This window comes from Tursiops truncatus, chromosome 8 (assembly GCF_011762595.2).
Source record: "Tursiops truncatus isolate mTurTru1 chromosome 8, mTurTru1.mat.Y, whole genome shotgun sequence".
Taxonomy (NCBI): Eukaryota; Metazoa; Chordata; class Mammalia; order Artiodactyla; family Delphinidae; genus Tursiops; species Tursiops truncatus.
This window is the reverse complement of record NC_047041.1, coordinates 31,087,013-31,093,012: the sequence shown is the minus strand read 5'-3', so window position 1 is coordinate 31,093,012 and position 6,000 is coordinate 31,087,013.

The following is a 6,000-nucleotide window of genomic DNA, read 5'->3' as shown; positions in this document are numbered from 1 at the left end:
CACGAGAGCTATGCGCTCTAGGGGTGCCCCCAATGTGGACTGCATTGGTCCTCTGTTGTGGCGGGCTGACTACTTTGTGTGATCTAGTAGGTGTGGCTGGCCCCCAGTTTGGTTGGTTGCCAAGTTCTTCCCAGTGTGTAGACTGCTGGCCACTGGTTGGTGGGGCTGGGTCATGGGGCGGCTGGCTGCAGAGCCTCATGGGGCTCCCAGGGCTAGTACAGGCTCACTGGTGGGTAGAACCAGGTTACAGGGCCAGGGTTTCTAGATCTAGTGTCAGCCTGCTGGTGGGTGAGGCCAGTTCCCGACATGGCTTGCTGCAAGCTCTATGGGCTGCTGGCCCACCTGTGAGTGGGGCTGGATCCCAGAGTGGCTGGCTGAGGGGTTCAAAGTCTCTTGTAGCTGGTGTTGGCCTGCTGTGGGCAGAGCCTGGGCTCAGGATGTCCTGGGACTTGTGCTGGTCACTGGTAGTCAGAGCCATGTCCTGGGTTCTCTGGGTGCAAAACCCTGGGGTCCTGAAACTAGTGTCAGCCCCCTGGTAGGTGGGGCCAGATCCTGGGGCCACTGGATGATAGGCCCAAGGTTCCCAGAATTGGTGTTGACCTGATGGTGGGCAGGGCCAGGGCACCAGGGGTCCTGGGGCTGGGGCAAGTCTGCTGGTGGGTTGGCTGGGTGCTGACAAGGCAGTATGTGTGTTGTTGTATTCCTGGGACTAGTGCCGGCCCACTGGCGGGCAGAGCAGTGTCCTGGGATTATTGGCTGTAGGGCCCTAGGGGTTCTGGAGCTTGTTTGGTCTGCTGGTGGGTGGATGCTGCCTGTGGGGTCTGGGGTGCCCTGAAGGCTTGTGTCAGCCCACTGGTGGATGGGGCCAGATCCTGGGGCAGCTGGCTAATTGGCCCAATGTGTCTCAGAGCTGGTGTTGGCTTGTTGGTGGATGGGCTGGGTCCTGCTACGGCAGGCTGTGGGGCTGCAGTGGTCCTAGGGCTTGTGCCCACCTACTCGTGGGTAAGGCCAAGGCCCAGGGGTTCCTGGGGCTGGTTCTGGCCTGGTAGATGGAGCTTGGTTCTGGCATCTCTGGCTGCAGGGCACTGGGGTTCTGAAGTTGGTATATTGACCCACTGATGGGTGGAGCCGGGTCCCAGGGGGTCCTGGGGCTGGTGTCTGCTCACTGGTGGGTGGCTGGTTCCAAGGCTAGTGCCAGCTCCCTGGTGGGCAGGCTTGGAGATCCTGGGACTGATGCCTGCCCACTGGTGGGTGAGGCTGGTCCCAAGGCTAGTACAGGCCCACTGGTGGGTGGAGCTGTGTCCCAAGGTCTCTAGCTGCAGGGTCCTGGGGTTCTTGGGGCTAGTGCTGGCTCACTGGTGTGTGGAGCCAGGTCCTGGACCCTCTGTTGGATATGACCATATCCCAGGATGTCTGTGGGCTCAGTGGTCTTAAGGCAGCCTGCCTCATTAGTCCTGATGCTAAGAAGCTAGAGTGAGGATTCCAAAATGGCACTTGCCAGCACCAGTGTCCTAGGAGTAGAATGAGCTGCCAAAAGTGGTTGTCTATGTCTCAAGGGTGAGCTCCATTTGCCTCCTGCCTCTCCAGGAGGCTCTCCAAGATCATCAGGTGGCTCTGACCCAGGCTCCTTTCAAATTACTGCTTCTGCCCTGGGTCCTGGAACATGTAAGATTTTGTATGTGCCCTTTAAGTGTGGAGTCTCTATTTGCCACAACCCTCTGGCTGTCCCCAGAGTAAGCCCCACTAGCCTTCAAAGCCAAATATTCTGGAGGTTCATCTTCCAGGTATAGGACCCCTGGGATGGGGAGCCCTATGTGGGGTTCAGACCCCTTGTTCCTTGGGGAGAACCTCTGTAATTGTAATCATCCTCCCCTTTGTGGATCACCCACCAGGGGGTATGGGTCATGATTATACTGTGTCTCCTCCCATGCTACCCATCTCATTGTGGTTCCTTCTTTATAACTTTAGTTGTACACAATCTTTTCTTCTAGATTCCAGTCTTTCTTATCAATAGTTGCTCTGTAAATAGTTGTAATTTTGGTTTGCCCATGGGACGAGATGAGCTCAGGGTCTTCCTACTCTGTTATCTTGGCCACTCATCTCCATGATTCTTAAATGAATGAAAGAGTTAAATAATTTATTCAAAGGCATGTTACTCAAGGAGAAACAGCAGAGATTAAAGCAAAATCTGTTTCACTGTAATGCCCAAGTTTTTGTGACATATTGCACATATTTCAAAGATTAGAATGATTTTGCACTGTCATCTATAAAAGGGTATGTTTTCACTAACATAGTTTACCTATGTTGTGAAGAGAGCTCAAATTTCTAAGTCACCTGAAGTTTTATTTATTTATCGCACTTTACTAAGGCTTTCAAATAATTCTACTACAGATTCAACTTCTCAGTTTCTCTCACATGATTATTTTCAGGAAAACCACAGGAAAAACTTTCTCGAGATCTGCATCAGCTATTTGGATCCTAGAGGTCTTTTATCTTCTCCTCCCTTGACAGGAAATATGCATAGAAAGAACAAGGTCCTCTACGCCTTGCGTTTGCCAACATGACTTCTTGTGACTATTTTTCTCCGATCCTAAGGCTTTTCCTTTTGTTATGAGTTCGAGGATTTCGGGACTTATTAAAGAAAAGACCACCAGGTGGCAGTAGCACACAACAAGCTTCATTTTGGTGTGCTTGGCAGGTTCAGACAAGGGGAAATCCCTCACAACAGGCGACCTTCCAGAGTCAGGTGTGGGGCCACCACCATAAGGGGAAGAGGACAAGGGAACTCCCAGGCAAGAGGGGTACCAGAGAGGAGGCTTACATAGCTAGGTGATGCTGCAGACAGCTTAGTCATGGATCTCGGAAGGGTAGCAGTGACTTGGGTTCTTAAGCTGAGGTTTGTCCTGCGGATGCTGGACATGCAAAACAGGCAGGCTCTAAATGGCTTAAAATATGGTTATTTAGGATATAGTTAAAGCAATTAGATGTGTAAAAATTTGAATTTGGCAGAGGCAAGCTTTTGAGCTAGTGGTCCCAATCTGCTATGAAGTAAAAAATATAAAGCCAATATGCAGGGGCCATTTTTAATCCATTTATGTAAACCTTTATCATCCTAACTTTTAACTCATTGATTTTTTTCAATTAGAGCTGCTGAGATTCTACTTTATATTAAAAAAGTTCACTAATTAAGCTTTTAAATATTTCTGATATTTAAAAATTTTGACTTTTGCTACAGACAACAAAATTTTAAAGCTGTCATGACTAAGATAGATATATAGTGTTTTTTTTCAACAGATAGGTAATGCTTGGGATGTTTGAAGTGTGGGACTCGAGGGACATTGTTCCAGCTAATGATTAAGAACTCTCCAGACAATAGGGGCTTCTTAGACAATGGGTAAATTTCCAGGATGTCCGGCCCCCTTCCGAGAAGGAGGGAGATAAACAAAATGTAAAAAAGGTATCTGTCAAAGACCAATCAGGAAGCTGGGGACAAGTTCCCTCTCTGGTCCGAGCCTAAGCCGGGACCAATCAGCAGGAAAACACAACCAAATCTATAATTTACATACGGGGAAGTGGGAACCTATAAAACTGACATATTCGCGCCCAAAAGGGGTTCCTTCTTCGACCTCCTGCGTGAGGACCAAGGAACCCCGGTGCACCGGCCTTCAATAAACCTCTTGCGTTTTGCATCGACTTCCGACTCTTGTTGTTTCCTGGGCGAGTCGAAACTCCTAGGAGACCGCGCAGGTCTAACAGAAGTAACTAGATGTTCGGGAAGAAAACTGTGATGTGGCCAAAATTTCCAAGTTCTTAATGTGTTGGGTTTTGTTTATTGAATTTTTTAAATAAAATACTTCAAAAATTCAGGGAAGTATACATTTCATTTATGTACTGAGGGGTAACAGAGTATGCCACCCCAAAATGTACTTTTGGCAAATGGATTATTTTGAGCTAAAGGGTATTGAGATCTATCATGAAAAGCTCTAAAGTAAATTTCCATTTGTAGAGGTGTCTCCCTCTTCAGTATCTGAAAGAGAAGTATTCTTAAAACTCTTATCAAAGGAGAAGGCAAGGACGCAAATCTGCATAACAAACCTCACTAAACAGCTCTTGTTTACCATGCTTTTCTTGGTGACCTTCCTATAACTTGCCTCTCTCACCCAGAAGCTCCAAACCTCTTTTCCTTTGTTGGTATTAAAACCCAAGTTCTAACCCTCTCTTTAAGGTTTCTCATCACTGAGGGTTCTTATTGTTACATGTGCAATGCACATGTTAATTAGCTTGTTTTCCTCTTGCTAATATATTTTTGGCTAGTCTAGTTTACAGGACCCCAGCTGGAGAACCTAAGATGGACATAGGAAGAGACTTTTCCTTCCCTACGGTATATACTAATGTAGGGGAGAAAAAAATAATTTTCCCTCTACCTTTCTGAGTTCTTGGCTGACACCCCTGTAGTAAAAGACTGATTAACAAGAAAAACCAACAGAAGTTTCACATATATACCTCATGTATACATGGGAGATACCCAGGGAAAAATGAGTAACTCCCTGAGGTGGACTAAGCCACAGGCTTAAATACCATTTTCAGCTCAAGACAAAAGAGAGAAAGAAGGGTGTGAGGAAGCCAGTTATGTGTAAATTACCAGGAAAAGCATGGTAAACCAGGGTAAAGTTTGTTATGTAGATTTAAGTCAGTGCCGTCTCCATTTGTCACCCCCCACCCCATCTTTGGCCTGTCTAGCCCAGTCTTAGCAAGAATCCTGCTAAGTCAGGTTAGTGAGAATGCTCCCACCCTTGATATCTGACTAAATTCTTTATCTTCCAGTTTTGATGTATAAGCCCTTGGCCAATCTTCAGCAAGAATCCATCTGCCCTTGATGTCTCCACTAAGTAATTTTTCTTCCACTGACCCCTTCATTCCATTGTTTGGCTACAAATCCTCAGCTATCTTTGCTGTATTCAGAGTTGAGCCTGATCTCTCTCCCCCATTGCAATGCTCTTATTGCAGTAGTCTTGAATAAAGTCTTCCTTACTTGTAGTTCCTTACTTGTTAATGTTTTAACAAGCGTCAGAATAATTTTTCTTTAATAATACCACATAATCAATTCTAACATTCCTTTATACTTTAAAAAAAATAAACCATTACATATGCAATTGATACACTAAAAAGATTATCGATCTTATTCATAACACAGCAATGAAATTAAAACCACACTGAGATTCTATTTAACAGACTGGCAAAAATCCAAAAGTTTGGGCTTCCCTGGTGGCGCAGTGGTTGAGAGTCCGCCTGCCGATGCAGGGGACGCGGGTTCGTGCCCCGGTCCGGGAGGATCCCACGTGCCGCGGAGCGGCTGGGCCTGTGAGCCATGGCCGCTGGGTCTGCGCGTCCGGAGCCTGTGCTCCGCAACGGAAGAGGCCACAACAGTGAGAGGCCCGCGTACCGTAAAAAAAAAAAAAAAAAAAATCCAAAAGTTTGACAACATACTCCCCTGATGAAGCTGTGTAGAAAAAAGGAATTTACATACATTGCTGGCTGGGTTGCAAAATGCCAACAGTTCCATGGAGGGGGAGGGGTATTTGATCATACTTAGCAAAATTATGTATGAATTTGCTATTTGACCTAAGAATCCAACTTCTGGAACATATCCTAAAACAAGATATCCATAACTATTCATTACAGCATTATTTGTAATAGCAAAAGATTGGAAACCACCCAGATGTCCATCAATAGGGAAGTAGTTGAATACATTATGGTATATGAAATAAAATTATATTTTATGGCAAGACAAGAAAAATTTAAACATAAAAAAATTTTCTCTGCTCTTTGGTCCCCTCTTCCCACCTCTACTGTGCATTGTGTATCTGCATTATGCATCAACCAAACCTCTCCATTGGCAGGAATACCTGCTCAACAATAAAGAGCAACATTCTCCTAGCCCCAACAAGCCAACTCCTTACAAGATAACATTCCTTCTTAATCTTGTATGGGGCCACAATG